We start from the raw sequence: 17,949 nt of genomic DNA, 5'->3' as shown, positions 1-17,949 counted from the left end.
TGGAGTGTCGCGGGTGCTCATGGGAGGGGGCTGGGGGGGGCGCCACGTGGTGGTGGCAGGTGGTGGCTCACAGCCCAGGACCCCTTCTGGTGCTGGGGTTGGGGGGGTGGCAGGTCTCACTGGCTCCATTCGTGGCTCCCCTGAAGCAGCGACATGTTCATCCCTCAGCTCCTAGCTCCTCACGCTGTCCCCAGGCACCAGCTCCACAGCTCCCCTTGGCCAGGAACCATGACTTCTGTGACAAACTCACAGCCTTAATTGCTATGTATCTAGTTGAGTCTGCTGCCTTGAATGCAAAATCAATTGCAGGTTCTTCTGAAGTACACAGAAGCATTAGGCTGAATTCCTAGAATTCTTTAGGCTGAATCTGCGTCTAAATTATTCTTCCTGGATCCAAAACGTGAACAATGTAAAGCGAACACATTTATCACTCACTGATAAATAGAGACGGAATTATAGCTCACCTTTTTAGTAAATCGTGGCACGTGAACATGCTCAGAAGAATCTGATTTGAAATATGCTCAGTTGATAATGTCTATTAATATGATTTGACAAAAATTTGAACCAACAATATTGAAAAGTACAGAAAATTAAAATTAGACCACAAACAATCTTTGTGATTTTCTATTCAGTGTGTTCCCTTGTTAGACCAGGATTCTGCAGCAAAATATGATGGATGACTCAATATTAGGGTGGCCATCTTTTCAAACTGCAAAAATGGGACACATGCAGGAGACCCGCCCTTGCTCCTCCTCTTCCTCCCTGAGGCCCCGCCCCCTGACCAGGCTGGAAGTTGGAGCTGGGCAGTGGTAAGAGCTGCCCAAAGAGCCCAGACTGCTGTGAGGAGCTCCAGGCCCCTCACCAGTCCTGGGGGAAGTGGGATGCACAAGAGCAGCCCCCAGCCTGTGTTCACACACCCCGGGGCTCACTGCCAAGGGCAGACGAAGAGTTGGGGACTCCAGGGCCCCACACAGTGACCTGGATTCCCTGGGCAGCTTTTCCTACTGCCAGGCTCCAGCTTCTGGCCTGGCCAGGGGGTGGAGCCGGAGCCCAGGGTGGATCCTTGTGGTAAGGCAGAGCTAAACCCATCTCAGGAAGAGGCTGGCACTGCACTTGAGCCTCAGGCAGGCACATAGTGATACTGCAGGGAATCTGGGACAAATGCTGTCCCCGAGTCATTGGGACTGGGACTTGAAATGTACATTTCAGGACTGTCCTGCCCAATTAGGGATGGGTGGTCCAATATAAGATCCAATATAAGAAAGCACGAATGCCAATTTCAGCTCTCTTAGTGTGTTCAGAATTGTTCTTCTCTTCAACTTTGGGCTTAAGAGTCAAAATTCAGACATTGTTAATCAATTTAAATCACCAATGAGGACACAAGTATAGGAGGAATCTTTTCACAAGGTTTTTCTACAGATGTTCCTCTCAGTCTTCATTCAGACATCTTTAGGGGAGGAAATTTTTAAATGCTTCTCAAAACAAGAAAAATGTTTCAAATTGAGATCTTACACCTAACACCACCCTTAATATTCTCTTGTCATCCTCCGTGGACACTGTTCTGAGCATGCTCAGCATAAGTGCATCATACTGATTCTTGGTAAGAAGGGAAATCATTTTTGTTTGTTTGTTTTTTGCTTGCAGTTATGAGTAGAGTGGTTTTAAGCAAGTTTAGCATCCTCTACCCTTCAAAATTGTACATGTACTCTAAGTGGCCTCTTATTGAAAACATCCCACACTCCCCTCCCCCCTGTACATATGTAAACATAACAGTGTACAATTCTTAAATGTGGAGTAGCGGTACTAGAATTCTTGTGGCCATCTTCCTGTACAGGATCTGCATTGGTTATTTACATCAAACAAAACGCAAACTATTCACAACATTATGTACCATATTATTGGTTTTGTATCTTTAAATATAGTTTACATATATAATTTATTTCTGTTAACATATCTAGTTTTGTGCTGTACTTAGCATTCAATAAGCAATGTATAGATGTGATTTGATTGGTAATATGTACTTATTTTAACTTGTAATTCAAAGCATTACTTACTCATTTAGTTTATATGTTGTGCAATTATAGATGGCCTCTTACTAATGTAAAATTATTTGTAGTGGAAACATTTATATTTTTATAATAAACATAATGAAAGTATTTTTTACATATTGGAATGCCCAGGTGCTTATTTTGAGGCAAAGTAAATCTATTTGATTGAAAAAAACCTAACTGGCTTGATTAAATTTGAATTAAATATAATGCATTACCTGTGGCTAAATTCTTAACTTCAATGCACAGCTGGAGTTAAAGTTAGCTGCTATTAGGAACACCTATTAAAAAAGCAATATTTAAAGTCAACACGCTGGCCAGATCCATTGGTGCTCTGCCAAGTTACATTAGTGTGAAGATGTGATTCACTCTGTGCGTATGGGAAGACTGTTTCTGTCACAAACTGCCTATAAGGTGTTGAGAAAGTTGTTGTTTATATTAGCTAAGCCAAGTAACTCCAAACTTCTACTTTTGTTTCAAGGGGACTGGACCTCCACAGGTCTTGTTAGAATGCTTAAGTACTATAAAATGATGTTCTTGTCAACAAAATAAGACAAAGCCCATTAGTTACTGTAACTTTTCCCCATGATCATTTTTTGCCTCTGGATTGTAAATAAAGCATCTTCTAATGATCTCTCATCTGGGGGGGTGGGGTGAGAGGCAGTGATTTTTTCCCCCCGTTTACAGTACCAAAGCAAAAGGATTGTTTTTATGTGCTTCACTGAGGCATGAATCATTTGAAAATACCAATGTACACTGGCTAGCTTTGCCTCTTGAGAGCTGTCTTCCTAGAAGAATGTGAATGTTTCAGAATGTTCTGCTTCTCCAGTTAACATTACTAAGGATGAGTAAAGAATTAGTATCCATTTATATTACAAATGAGAAGCACGTGCTTGTTTTTAATTCACTTTGGTTTTAACCATACAAAGTCATGTATTATAGAGCTGTTTCTGGAGTAAGTCTATGTGGGCAAACTTGGCAAGTGTTATCTGTTAAGTGATATTACTTGAAAGAGGAGCCATTTAACACCACAGAACAGAAACAAGGAGGCAATAATTCAAATCTGCAGCAAAACCTAGTGCCTCTTTATAGCATCTGTATGCTACCTACTATGCTGCAGTGGGTGCATATGACGCAAATCTAAATTCCAGTGCGGGATTTGAACAGTATGCTTGAATGGTGTGGAAACCAAGTCAACCTATGGAACTCTACCAAAGGGTGTTGTGAAGGCCAAGACTATAACAGGGTTCAAAAAAGAACTAGATAAATTCATGGATGATAGGTCCATCAATGGCTATTAGCCAAGATGGGCAGGGATGGTGTCCCGAGCCTCTGTTTGCCAGAAGCTGGAAATGGACAACTGGGGATGGATCACTTGGTGATTGCCCATTCTGTTCATTCCCTCTGGGGCACCTGGCATTGGCTGCTGTCGGCAGACAGGATACTGGGCTAGATGGACCTTTGGTCTGACCCAGTATGGCCATTCTTATGCTCTTAAGATACTAGGTTGGTCTAATCTGTATAGTGTGCAAGCTATTTACTCTGTGAACAGAATTCTCTTAGCCGTAATACTTATGATTTGGTTTTGTCCTGTGGTGTTTCGGCACATTGACCTAACAGTATTGAGGAGATTTGGATAATAATCTGTTATAACTATTTTATTCATTATAAAAGAATATTAGTGTTCATGGAAGGTTCTAGACTGTCAGCACTGGCACAGAATAGATATATGAGCAGCAGCAATGGAAGCAAACTCCATTCTACCTACCTCAGTCCACAACTCAAAGCTGGCAGTATAAATGCTAACAGTCTGTTCATTATCCACGGGTACAGTTTTAAAAGTGCCTAAGTGACTTATAGGCTTATGTCCCATTTTCAAAGGGGATTTTGGCACCTAAGCCTTTTATTTGAAAGCCTTAGTGAGATGTAGGCTGCGATGGCATTTCTGAAAATGGGAGTCACATGCGTAAGTCACTAATGTGCTTAATAACATTTTATCCTATATCTGTTTATCCATCTCTTATTGAAATCGCCAGTGAGATACCAATCAGTGCCAATGGAAGAAGGGCTTTGAACATCCATCCACAAGGAATGGACCTGAGATCCCGATTCATTCAATATGTGGTTTGTCATTAAGAAGCCTTCAGAAGGTAACAATAACTCATCATTTTTTGATCTGGCTAGTAGCCTAGTTGTTTTATCGTGGTCACAGAAAGTATCTTCCATTTTGAAAGATTCAACCTGATTGATGGATATTACTGATATATTCAGGTGGGAAACACTGCTGGGACTGGTAATATCTCTCAGAACAGAAGAAAGTCTTGAAGTGCACCTATTGGATAGCCACTGAACCACACAGCCACTCAGGAGATCATAATCATATTTGGCTGGCCTGAACTTTTAAAAGTTTCCATTTTACTGTGTGTGAGCTCATGTTGCACAAGTAAAATGCCTATGATACATGCACATCTTCGGCAATGCAAAACCATCTGTGCACTTACTTGGCCCCAAATTCTCATATTCCATGTTGTGTCACATTTTCAAATTGAATAGGAGTCCCAGGGGCAGAGATTACATCGTTAAAATAAGGTCAGATAGTTACTTCTATCTAAAGTCAGTGGTCACCACTCAACCCAAATTAGATGCAAGCATTCTTCAATGCTGTCAAATCACCACATCTCCAAAGGCTGTCCTCAAACTGTCTGAGATGCAAGAAAATTAACATACAGTGTCAGGCTGTTGCTTCAAGTGTCATCTTCAAGAATTCCTGTTCGAGACAGGATAGAAAGAAAAGATTGTCTATAAATCCATTACAAATCCTGCCCCCTTCAAACCATATAGTCAAATAACATATAGCCAATTTATTCCAAAAGGAGCTGAAATCAATATCTACAGACTATGTAATCTAAGATAGAGTACCCAGTGTGTTACTTCTAAATAATCAGCAGTTATAAATGTTTTTGCATCCCTAATTATTTGAAGATACAGTGTGAGGTCTTAATCCCTACTCTTGACCCTGTTGGACCTGATGAAAGGACTAGAACGGGATAAAGGGGCTCTAAAAAGCCCCAGATCTAGTTGGGGAAGGATCCTCCCCCCTTAGTACAGGCACTATGGAAGACAACTGTGAGACTTCCTTTCAGGGACCCCCTCCCAAGAGCTGGGGTAAGGGGTGGAGGCAGGATGGGTGGTGTGTTGGGGTAGGGATGCAGCATGCAGTGCAGTGACGATTCTGGGCAGTGCTGCAGCTCATAGGGCAGCCTGGGGCGACCCTGCTGTAACATAGGCAGGCCTTCCAATGTCTGTGACACCAGGGGCCTCCTCAGCGTCCAGAGCAGCCCAGGATGGGGAGGGCACAAATGTGGCTTAATATCACATACTCCCCGTTCTGGGCTGCAGGGTCTGTGCTATGCCTCTAAAAGGCTTACCAAAGAAATCCCACCCCTATTATTTATATGTCTGGTATTTAGACAAGTTGTCAGGCAATTTCTTGCTTAGTTTGCACATATAGGTACTGTGACTCTAATCAGATAAGTGTGTAGCCCATTAGTCATTTGTGCACGCAGTTAGCCAATCTGAGAAGCAGTCAGTCATGGTAATTGTTAGAGCTGGTTGGAAATTTCCCAATGGAATATTTTTCCATGCCACATCAATTTGACAAATCTTCCAATGGAACCCTGACTACCAGGCAGGTTTAGAAATTTACCTGCCTGGTTTCTTGCCAGCCAAATGCTGCCCACTTGGCAGGCTGCCTTGAAATCTGGTCTCCAGGGCTTCCAGGGTCTGTGGTTCCAGGCCAGCCTACCTGCTGCACTGCATTAGAACCTGTAGCTTCCAGGCTCCCTATCCAGGAGCTGGGTGCTGAGAAGCCCTGGAGCCACAGAGTCTGGGGCCTTGGAGCTTGGGTTTCCAGGGGGGAATTCATTTTGAAATTTGCTTAATGAAATGTTCTGATCGGTTCAAAACAAATCCAGAAAAAATTCTCCGTCTGCAAGAAATTATGAAGTTCTGACTTTTAGTTCCAAAACTGAACAATTTTTTTTCAAAATTTTGGACCTTCCCACAGAAGAGAAAGTCCAACTTTTTAACCAGCTCTAGTAATTTGTAAGCAGAGCTCCTGTGATCCACCCATCATTCATCCTCTGCCTGCTTTCTCTTTTTTTCCTGTGTACTCCAGCGAGGTGGAATTTGTAATCATGACTTATTCTCGATCTCCATTCTATTTGCATATGTCTTATTTGACTCTGGACTTATGGAAGAAGCTATGGTATGTTCCTATCCCCTACAAGTACTTCACTCTCTCAAATCTATGACTTAACAGCACTTCATTGTAAATCAAGTAAAACAAAAAGCAAAAATTCTGTGTGAAAACATTTTGGCTAAGTGTCCTCTTCAGTGCTGTATACAAACATTTCAGCTTAGCAAGCAAGTAATCACTGGAGAAAGCATTTACCTATGTACGTTTGGCAAGATCATTGTATTCCTTGGGTTTTACTTAGGCTGAGTTACTTGCAGTCATCACTATTTGTACAAATTTCATCTTGGACAGGGAGCTCTTGTAGAGCTAATTGAGATTCAGTGCTCTGGCTCACTTGAAATCTTGCCGTGCACATTGCCAGTGAGTTCCTATCTACATGTGGGCGGTGGGGGGAGTTATTTCTTTTCAATCAAGTTAGCCTAGTGTTGTTAGAAAGCCCCTTAACACTAGCACAGATACAGTTTGACACATCTTCGGTCAAGTGAGCTACTAGTATTGCAGCCTTGATGGAGATCTATGCTGGTATTAAGGGGGCTTTCGTATCCTGTTAACCTAACTGCAAAACACCATTTCCCCCCATTTTAGACAGAATTTTCAGTGCTGTAGAATGAACATCACTAGAGTTTTAATCTATTTTAAGTAGTCGCAGAGTCCCATTTACCAAAGTATCTGAGCACCTCACAGTCTTCAATGTATTTATCCTCACAACACCTTTGTACGTACTATTATCCCCATTTTACAGATGGGAAATCAAGGTACTGCGTGACATGCTCAGCATCACACTGGACGTCTGTGGCAGAGCAGGAAATTGAGCTCAGGTCTTCCGAGGCCTATGCTAGTGCACTAACCACTGTACCATCCTTCTTCTCCACCAGCCGTTCTCTTTAAGGATATTCGCTGTATTGGTTACAAGTAGTTTTCCCAGCAGTGTCAATAAACTATATTAAAAGGTGACACAAAGCAACAAAGAAGGAGTATTAGTGATGGCTCAACCTAAGGAAATATGGTGGTGTCACTTCACATAAGAATCTCAAAGGGCAGATGTGTCCCAAGCCTCTTCTTGAGCAATCAGGCTGCCTGTGTGATGAAAAGAGACCCTCTCTTTTGATGATCTGGTTCCGGTCAGGCCAGAACAGTAAGAATACCTCTTCTCTGGATGATCTGGCACCTGCATGTCTTTTCCAATCCAAAACTGGGAACAGGAGAGGTGGGAATGTGAGTGTGAATTTAACAATTCTTTATTAAAACTGTTCAGTTTTAGGGAGGCAGAACATGCAGCTGAGGTTTTATAATCTGGACTAGGTCACTCATCACTTATGCCATGTGTAGAGTGTATATAAATTCGAAGCAACAAATCATGGTTTCAGAAACCATGACTGGCGGTGACAGCAACCATTAATGAGATCTCAGGCATGCTTGGATATTACCTCACCGTGGGTGCACAATTCATATGCATTGCTAATGTACTTATAATTATGTATTGTTCATGAAATAAATGGTGCCATAACATGTATAAAGGCTGTGCCTCGATCCACAAATTGAACTCACATTAGCATCAATGAGAAATCCATGTCTACCTAGAAAGCAGCATATGACAAGGAATTCAGCCAGGGTGAAATTCACCGCAAGCTCTATGCATCGCTTAAACCCTAAAGTGTTGCATGGGCACTGGCCTGGCCTTCTGACTTTCGCTCCCTAACCTGTAAGAAACATAACCAGGCATTTTCATCTCAATATGTTACATGCAGTTGTGGAGCACAACATTTAATTTTAAAAGACACTGAGCTGAAATAAAGCCAGAATGAAGAGCCCCACACACACTAAAAATAATTTGTTTGAATGAAAATATGAAGGTCTGTTTGTGCAGTGCTGTGACCAGGGATTCAAGTAAGTATCCTTCAGGTCAGCAGAGCTATGTCATACTCCCAGCTGTAGAGCATGGATCTCTGCACATAAGGATTACATCTTGAAATGATTTTTTTTCTTTCTTTTTTTTTTTTTTTTTTGCAGAGTGGTTTAGTCTTTCTAGTCCTTTCATTGCTCTCAAAGCTCCCATTTTCTTTTGCACAGTTAAGTAGTTTGAGTAGTCCCCTGAATCTGGGCTTAAACTACAACAGTTAACAAGGGAAATGCCCCCCTTCCTTTCTGTGCTTTCCTTGTAGCTTCTCTTTCTCCTTTCTAAACCCACCCCAGTTCTCATGAAAACTTGTTTTGAATATTACTGAGATGAGGAACATAAAATGCAGGTGCAAGTGTGAGATTGGAGTCCGTCCCCCCTTACCCCCCACCCCATCAAGAAATAGTATAAAAATATTTGCAAGCAGATCGATTTTGAGATGCATGGAAGGAACATTTTCAGCAACTGCATTTATAGAGCCAAATTCATAGATATGTGTAAGGAGATATATTTCCCCTTCCCCTCACTTAGACTTAGATTAAGACTCCTTACACCTAGATAGAGTCCCTTTCACTTCCTTATACCTATTCTAATGATGTCTGAGTACGGAGGAGACTGAATTCATGTAGTTTATGTGCCAAAGAGCCAAAGGAACATGTACCAGAAATTAGGATTGGGGCTACTCTAAGTTACATTTTGCACTCTCCTGTTAGTTTCTTTACTTGCTATGCTCCTCTCTTCTGCCCTCTTACGTTGAAAGATGCACCAAAGTAGACTCCCACTAGACTTTTAGACATGCCTCTCAATTTGTTCCATAAATGCAATGGATACAGTTTTCCCTCCTAAATGGTATCTACCACTGCCATTTGGTAACTCACCACAAATATAAAACTGCTTGGACCTCGAGATTTCAAAATGAAAGTATTAGGAGGGAATTCCAAGTCTGTGATGTGGCTAGTAGAAGCCAGAAAGCACGACTTTGCTGGCTCAGGACCTATACAGAGGATGAACAAAGAGGACCTGGTGAAGATAGCATTGCAGAAGAAAGTGGTAGAAAAGAGACCTTGAGGAAAGCTAACAAAGTGGTTGATGGGTTGCATCAAAGAAGATGGCAAGCAGGTGGGTCTTAGTGATGCTTCGGCCAGACAAAGATGTCAGATGCTTGCACAGGGACGTGACCCAAGATGATAGGATAAGGTGAAGAAGATACAGGTTTTTCCAGTCAGCATGTAGCTGTGTATCGCCTAGAGGAAAATTTAGGGTACAAATAGGCTTTTAAATGAATTGTTAAACCAAGATGCTCCCTTTTAACATCTGAAATGTATGTCAGGCAACGTGGAAAAGAATAGATGCACATTTTAAAAAAGTATCCAAATGCAGCTGCACATGTTTAAAACAGTAATTTAGGCAGTGAGCAGTTAACATCCATAGAGATTAATGTCAGCTAATATCCCTTACATCTTCTTGTCTGGCATGTGGGTGGCTTGCTGAGTGATTAGCTGCCTGTTTGCTCGAATTCTTGGTTACTAGTGGAACATGCAGTCTCCCTTCAGGCTGGCTGTTGGTGAATCAGCATTAATCATTCCCTGCTTTTCATTTTCCCCATTAAAGCTGAGACATTTATTTTTTTATTCCAGAACCATTCCCTCTCTCCTAAAGTATTTGTTTGGGGGGTTTAGTGGAGGAATATTACCTATGTTGTTGTATATAATTTTAAAAATCTATGCCTCATTAAAAGAGTTAATATATGCCTAGCTGTAATAGCAAAGCAATAAAACTCAATCCCTACAATGATATGATTTTGCAACTCCCCTTCCTCTAACTTATGGAGCTGTGGGACGCCTGCCAGGGAAATACAGTGAAACATAGGAAATAACATGAACAAATACAATCTCTAGTTTAACAGGGCTATCTTTTTCTTGCCTTCTCTTTCCCTATGTCATAATTTTATTCCTTTTTCTTTCTCTCTGTTGCCAACTTTCATTTTCTCTGTAGTTCTTCTTTTCCCCCTTTCTTTTTTGCTTTCCCTTTCTCACCTCTTCCTCAATCTATATTCTTTCCCTTTTCTCTCTGGGTTGCGTAAGACATAAAGTGTGAAAAGCATCCACAGTGCATGCCCCAGAAATATTTTTAAAATAAATAGACCTTAGTTCTTTGTATGAACTCGTTTGATAGATTTTTTTAAGTGTCTGCAAAATATGAAAGGCCACACTCGACTTCATTAAGACAGCCACTGACACCTTTTAGCACTACATGAAAACCTTGTCCCGTTCGAGATTGCTACACACAAGCCAAAGACTCCTTCTCTAATACAGTGGGCACATTTAAAAAAGATTATTGCATGCCTATACCTAAAATGAGAGATTCGCTATCCTTAAAAGACAGAACTAGAATGAACTCCTTAAGTATAACTATGTTTCCTAAAGAATTCTCCCACGTGGCAGAAGCAGAGAAACGGATCGGGACATGTATGGGTATAAAAATATTCCATTGTTGTCCTGGGTACCAAGATAGTACTATGCCCTTGCATGTTACATTTCCCTAAGATAGAAAGACAGATAACAAAATGGCATGTTGGCTGAAAGCTTGTGAACACTTTACATGTCAATCAGCTGGGTGAGATTCTGTGGCCTGTGTTATGCAGAAGGTCAGACTAGATGATCAGACTGGTCCCTTCAGGCTTAAAATCTATGAACAATCATAGATACAAACAGTCCTTTAACTATGGTCACTTGAATTGGCGCCACAACCACGACTGTGCTGGATTTTTTTTTCCCCATAGGACACCTGGTTAAAGTGGATTTTAGGCCGAACCTTAAAAAATAGGCTTAGGTTTTAGTCCCAAATGCAATAAGCATACACCAAAACAGCCTCCTCCCACAACAACACCTTCTTCAATGCCTTTCTGATCTTTGTTAACACTTCTTGAATGCAGAGTTGCTCCTTTATAGGAACTTTTCTGCTAGCATGTATTGCTGAGACTTGCCCTTAAAATTTAGCTTACCAAGCAGCATCAACTCTAATGTGGCCATTTTAGTTGTTGGCTTTCTTTTCCTCTAGTGGGGAAGTACCTGTTATGGAGGTTTTTGTATCGTTATTATTGTAGAGGTGGCCTATTCTTACCCGAGCAAAAAAAGAATCTTTGAGGGTCATTTGGGTGTCACAAATAATTTGTGTCCTCTGTTGAAGAAAGATATTGCTTTTAAAAAAAAATAACAAAAAACAACATTTGGCTTCTTTGCAGAAATATCTATTGAGAAACTAGAGAACCAAGTAACTTTAAAAGCCAGTGACCTTTCCTCTAACAGCCTGAACATGTCCAAATTCAATGAGGGGGAAGAAGTATGAAATGGAAATAAAAATGCCTTTTTTAGTTTGTGCTCTTGCCTTTGAAACAATGCCTTGGCTGAATGGATGGGAGTGGGGTCAAAAGTAATGAATGGTCACAAATGGTATCCTGCAACTTACCTGAAAGGACAGAGTCAAAACAGGTCGTTAGAATTGTTAGTATAATTTTATTTACTCCCTGTTATCGATAAATCTTGGTCCGTCCTAATGGTTCTTCCCATAACGTAAAATATACTAAGGTTTGTTTACTATTGGCTTCCCATGAGCTAATGGCCTATGTTTGCATTTGAGGAATAAAACAGCACTGAAGCCATATATATTTTACACACCCCATAAAAATGAAATGGGTTTGGAAACACACATGAGAAATATAGTTAGCTCTCACATTCAGCTAAAGCACTGTCTTTTGATAGTTCCCCTTTAAGGCTTTGGGGAGAAATTGCCAGTAGGATGCACAGAACATTTATGTCTGCTAGTGTAAAAAATCCTAGCAGGCTCAGGAGAGTGATCAGAAACTTTACCTGCAGTTTGTGAAGAACTGATTAATTTTCCAGTGGCAGGGGAAAAAACAGGAGAGGTTCTCTGAGTACCTGAAATACCAAGTATAAGATGCCGGGGCAGAGATCTCTGGGGGAGCATTCTGTTTCCTTCACTTTGCCTTAGCAGAGTATGGCCATAGAGCTAAAATTACCGCTTTCTCTAGTGATATCAGGTAAAGTATTGCATGCAGCATGAAAGTGATGTACCATAAATCTCTGTGTAGCATGTAAAATAAAAATGTAGGGTGTTTGAAACAAAGGTATCTTGACTCTTGCAGCCGTTACAGATATTGCATTCAAAACACCTCAGTAAGCATCTAAAACTTTGTATCCCAGGAACGTATGGTGATACTTTTTTATACTGGGATCTTAAAAGTGCCTGGAGAAAAACCCAGGAGACATACTTCCACTACAATAAACATATTCCCAATCAGTTTTCATATAAGGTCAGATTAATGTGTGTATATCTTTCTCATTCCAGCCTGCACACCTTATTGCAGGTATCGTGGGAAAGAAGGCTTTTAATCTGTGTTTTTATCTTTAAAGTCCTGGGGCCAGTCAACGGGAGCTTGGCATAACAGCTGAACCAGTGGCAAACTAATGTTTTGGGAGTGTAGGTTATTGGTGAAAGAGTTTCAGCTCATTGTAATGTTCAGTGTCTTGTGTTTTTCGAGTAGAGATCCTGTTTGTCTGAAGTCAAAGCTTTCACCATTGGGTTGGAATCTTCCAGGGCTATGTCCCTGCTTGACTATAACTGTGGTTTGGTTTTGTTGTGTGTGGGTTTTTTAAAATTAGTATTATTTCATTAAGGTATAAACAAAAACAACTGAGATTTTTAATCCAAGAAAAGTGTGCACATGGGTGGAGAGAGGAAATACTTTCCCCATTGAAAGCTGGCAACTTTCTGGAACTCAAATGTGTGGGGCATGAAAGCTGACATTTGTCAGGAAAATAGGCCCCCCGAGACATGTCTTGGAGTGCTGGTTTTGATTTTACTGAGTTAGGATCTACTGAAAGGTGCGTGTTGCACCCGTGCAGTACATTTTGTATGGTACCTTCAAGAATGCAGCTTTGTGTTCTTGAAGAATGTTTTATTAAACTAAACCTTTGTTCCAGCTTAGAAAGGCTCTTTTGGAATTGCAAACTGGTCTCTCATTCTGCTAGGAGACTCTTGCAAGTGCCCCATCCCATTCTTAAAGGGTTGACACCCAGTTTTAGGCTGATATAATGGAAACAAAAAATACAGACAATACAAATACAACAATAAATAGTCAAACAAAAATTAAATTCACGACCAAATAAAATGTCTTTCATGAAAAGACAATTTCAGTTACTCCTTTAATTCTAGAGTCCTCACATAAGCTTCTGCTAAAGAACACAGCTGCAGAATTCCTCTCTTATTGACCTCCCAACATCCACAGGGGAGACAGCAGGGGAGCTCATCTCATGAAGACCTTTGCTCTGGGTTAGTAGGGAAGCTGCTCTACAGTGCACCTCCCGAGAGGCAGAACAGAGGAGTTCCTCTCCTGTGAAGCTCAGGAGATCTGCAGGCAGCAACGAGTCGGTCTGTCTAGATACTTACATGTTAGTAATATGTGAGTGCACAGCGGCCAGCTGGAGCTTGGGGGTGGACGAGAGACTTATGGAGGCATCAGGAGTCCAATGAGGCAGCTGCAAGGAGATGAAGGATTTAAAAGGATTTCAGTTAGATCGTAAGCTCAGAAGAACAGGGACAGTGTTTCCTGTGTGTACACAACAACTGGCTCAACAAGTCTCCAGTCCTGATTGGGACATCGGGGAGCTCCTGTAATTTAAATGGTAAATAATAATATAATACTGTACTGATAGGTTTGAAAAGTCTCACCAGCTGAGACTAAATTATTATCAGTATTCTTTTGGGGTCTATCAATAGAGGACGATGTGTGCTATAATACTTAAATTAGGGATACCATCTTATCTTTGACAGGTTTCAGAGTAACAGCCGTGTTAGTCTGTATTCGCAAAAAGAAAAGGAGTACTTGTGGCACCTTAGAGACTAACCAATTTATTTGAGCATAAGCTTTCGTGAGCTACAGCATCCGATGAAGTGAGCTTTGGCTCAAGAAAGCTTATGCTCAAATAAATTGGTTAGTCTCTAAGGTGCCACCAAGTACTCCTTTTCTTTTTGCATCTTATCTTTAAAGGTGTGCAATGTCATCATATGTACCAGCCTCTTGTTATCTTCAATAACCATCATCATCTTCATTTTTATTGTTGCACTTCTCAACTGAATTGATCCTTTTCAATTTTAATTATTCCCTTGACTGGGAGTTAGCTCCTCTTAACCTCTCTCATCCCACACAGACATCATGCCAAAGTTTGCAATGGTGGCATTGTGTCACAGGAATGGATATTATGAGAATAGCCCCTGGGCATTCTGAGCAATTGTTTTTTTCCCTTGGATGTTAAATATTTTTTCAAAACCAATAATAATTATTAGCTTTTAAAGAGCACTTTCCAGCCATCAATCTCAATGTACTGTACAAAGGATGGTAAATATCATTATCCCCATTTTTCAGAGAAACTGAGGCACAGAAAGGTGAAATGACTTGCGCAAAGACACACAGCAGATCAACAATACTGCCAAGAATAGAACTGAGGCCTTTTGATTCACAGTCTGGTGTCTTGGTCACTAGACTATGCTGCCTTTCTATTTTTTTAATTATTACAGAAACTAATACAAAATAGCGATGTACTGTTTCAAGAACAAAACAAGGGGAAAAAACCCACACACATTCCTCTCTTGGTCCCAGTCCATCTGCATCATTTTTCTCTCATCCTCTCATTCCTTCACTACACTAGCAATTTAATATCAAGAGAACAACCTATTTAATCTGTTTAGTAGGGGAACAACTTATTTGAACACAACTTTTTCCTCTCTGTTGTTGACTATAACTTCCCTTGGGTAGGTGAGGATTTTGGCAGTGCATAGAAAGGCTAGCAGAGACTGAAGCAGAAGCCGTAATAAAGCTATTATGACTTGACAGCCCTATTTTGCAATGCACAGGGGAATGTTATTACACATCAATTGGAGCTTCAGGAAATGTGAGTGCATGACATCTACTTGTATGATTTTTTTTAAAGTGTAATAAATGAAATTACAATACATTTAAATGTAGAAACTAAAACGGTAGTTGGAGTAGATGACTTAATAAAAAACAATCACACAAGTTGATTTTACTGACAACTTTTAGAGCTGGAAGTAGAAGTGACTGTTTGCAGCTGTAATAATTTCACACACATTTCATCAGGTACTGGAGAAACACTGCATTTTAATGGTGCATCGGTTCTGCTGAATCAGCATGTAATGAAATTTCTGTCAAAATAAAGATTGCTTTAATGTAACTGCACTAGGAACTGTGTCATTAGAATGCATACTAATAATGACTGGAAACCTAAAAATGTATTGTCAGTTCTGGAGCTCAGCAAAAGATACTTTCCTGATTATAATGTTTTTTTTCTTTTTGCATAGACAATGGGGGACAATTGTTAAAGATTTTGTTGATCACTACTATGCTATTTTCCTGCATTCCTAATTTTCCTTCCTTTTATTATGGGTAATGAAAACAACAGGAAAAGGAACAATTTGAAAAGGGAAGTGATGGATACTCCATCACTTGAAATCTTTAAATTGAGTCTGTATAGTGTTCTAAGAAATATGCTCTAACTCAAACACAAGTTAATGGTCTCGGTGCAGGAATTTCTGGTTGAGGTTCTATGGTCCATGTTATGCTAGATGATCATAATGGTGCCTTCTGGCCTCAAAATCTATGAACAAATGCATTGGAAACTTCCACTGGAAAAAATGAAATAGGTGCTTGTAAAATTAGAAAAAAGAAAAGGAGGACTAGTGGCACCTTAGAGACTAACCAATTTATTTGAGCATAAGCTTTCGTGAGCTACAGCTCACTTCATCGGATGCATTCTGAATGCATCCGATGAAGTGAGCTGTAGCTCATGAAAGCTTATGCTCAAATAAATTGGTTAGTCTCTAAGGTGTCACAAGTACTCCTTTTGATTTTGCGAATACAGACTAACACAGCTGCTACTCTGAAACCTGTAAAATTAGAGTTTGCTTTTCTAGATATTGCCACATTTTTAAATTTCTTAGATTTTGTTTGTTTTCTTTAGGCTGAAATCTGGTGGTAACAGTCCCACTGAAGTTACGCTCATGAATGAAGTTATACATCAGCTTAAGTGTTTGAAAAATCAGGGCTTTAGTTATCTTTGGACTATTCGCTGGTATGTCATCCACTCTTGGCCTTTCATTAGCATATGTTTCATCTTTCAAGATATAGTTGTTACAGTAGCTCAGATTCACTGTTAAGCTAGAATCCAAGAGGGACTGTAACTTTCAGTGTTTTCTTAGTGCCTGATTCTGCACTGGATGGGTTTATGTGTGTTCAAATAAAACTGATTCCTCTAGCCTTCCTGAGAAGCCTAATAAATGTGGTTGTCAAATGTTTTTGTAAACTTTTTACATTTACATAAAAAAAACCTATTTTGCCAGTAAATAAAAGCCTCTCAGTAAGTGTTTAAGCCAATAGAGTTGCTTTCTTTTAAAAGAAATTCCTCTGCTCGTACCTGAGAAGTCTAAGGCCTGGTCTACACTACGAGTTTAGGTCGAATTTAGCAGAATTATCTCTATTTAACCCTGCACCCGTCCACACAACAAAGCCCTTTTTTTTTAACTTAAAGGGCTCTTAAAATCGATTTCTTTACTCCACCCCCGATGAGCGGATTAGTGCTGAAATCGGCCTTGCTGGGTCGAATTTTGGGTACTGTGGATGCAATTCGACGGTATTGGCCTCCAGGAGCTATCCCAGAGTGCTCTGTTGTGACCACTCTGGACAGTGCTCTCAACTCAGATGCACTGGCCAGGTAGACAGGAAAAGGCCCAAGAACTTTTGAATCTCATTTCCTGTTTGGCCAGCGTGGCGAGCTCACCTGCACAGGTCACCATGCAGAGCTCATCATCACAGGATACCATGCAGTCCCAGAATTCCAAAGAGCTCCAGCATGGAACGAACGGAAGGTACGGGATCTGATCGCTGTATGGGGAGACGAACCAGTGCTGGTAGAACTCCGTTCGAAAAGACGAAATGCCAAAATATTTGAAAAAATCTCCAATGCCATGAAGGACAGAGGCTATAACAGGGACCAGCAGCAGTGCTGCATGAAAATTAAGGAGCTCAGGCAAGCCTACCAAAAAACCAGAGAGGCAAACGGCCACTCTGGTTCAGAGCCCCAGACTTGCCACTTCCATGATGAGCTGCATGCCATTCTAGGGGGTGCAGCCACCACTACCCCAACCCTGTGCTTTGACTCCATCCAAGAAGTTGGAGGCAACACGGAAGTGGGTTTTGGGGGTGAGGAAGATGAGGATGAGGAGGAGGTTGAGGATAGCTCACAGAAAAGAAGCGGAGAATCCGGTTTCCTCAATGGCCAGGATCTGTTTATCACCCTGGACCTGGAGCCGGTATGCCCCAAACCCACCCAAGGCGGGCTCCCATACCCTGAAGGTGGAGAAGGGATCTCTGGTGAGTGTACCTTTGTAAATATTATACATGGTTTAAAAGCAAGCGTGTTTAATGATTAATTTGCCCTGGCATTGGCGGCCAGTACAGCTACTGGAAAAGTCTTTTAACATGTCTGGGGATGGAGCGGAAATCCTCCAGGGACATTTCCATAAAGCTCTCCTGGATGTACTCCCAAAGCCTTCGCAAAAGGTTTCTGGGGAGGGCAGCCTTATTCCGTCATCCATGGTAGGACACTTTACCACGCCAGGCCAGTAGCACATAGTCGGGAATCATTGCAGAA

The sequence above is a fragment of the Eretmochelys imbricata genome, chromosome 1 (genome assembly GCF_965152235.1).
Source record: "Eretmochelys imbricata isolate rEreImb1 chromosome 1, rEreImb1.hap1, whole genome shotgun sequence".
NCBI classification, from domain to species: domain Eukaryota; kingdom Metazoa; phylum Chordata; order Testudines; family Cheloniidae; genus Eretmochelys; species Eretmochelys imbricata.
The sequence above is the reverse complement of the archived record's forward strand: the minus strand, read 5'-3'. Positions refer to the sequence as shown.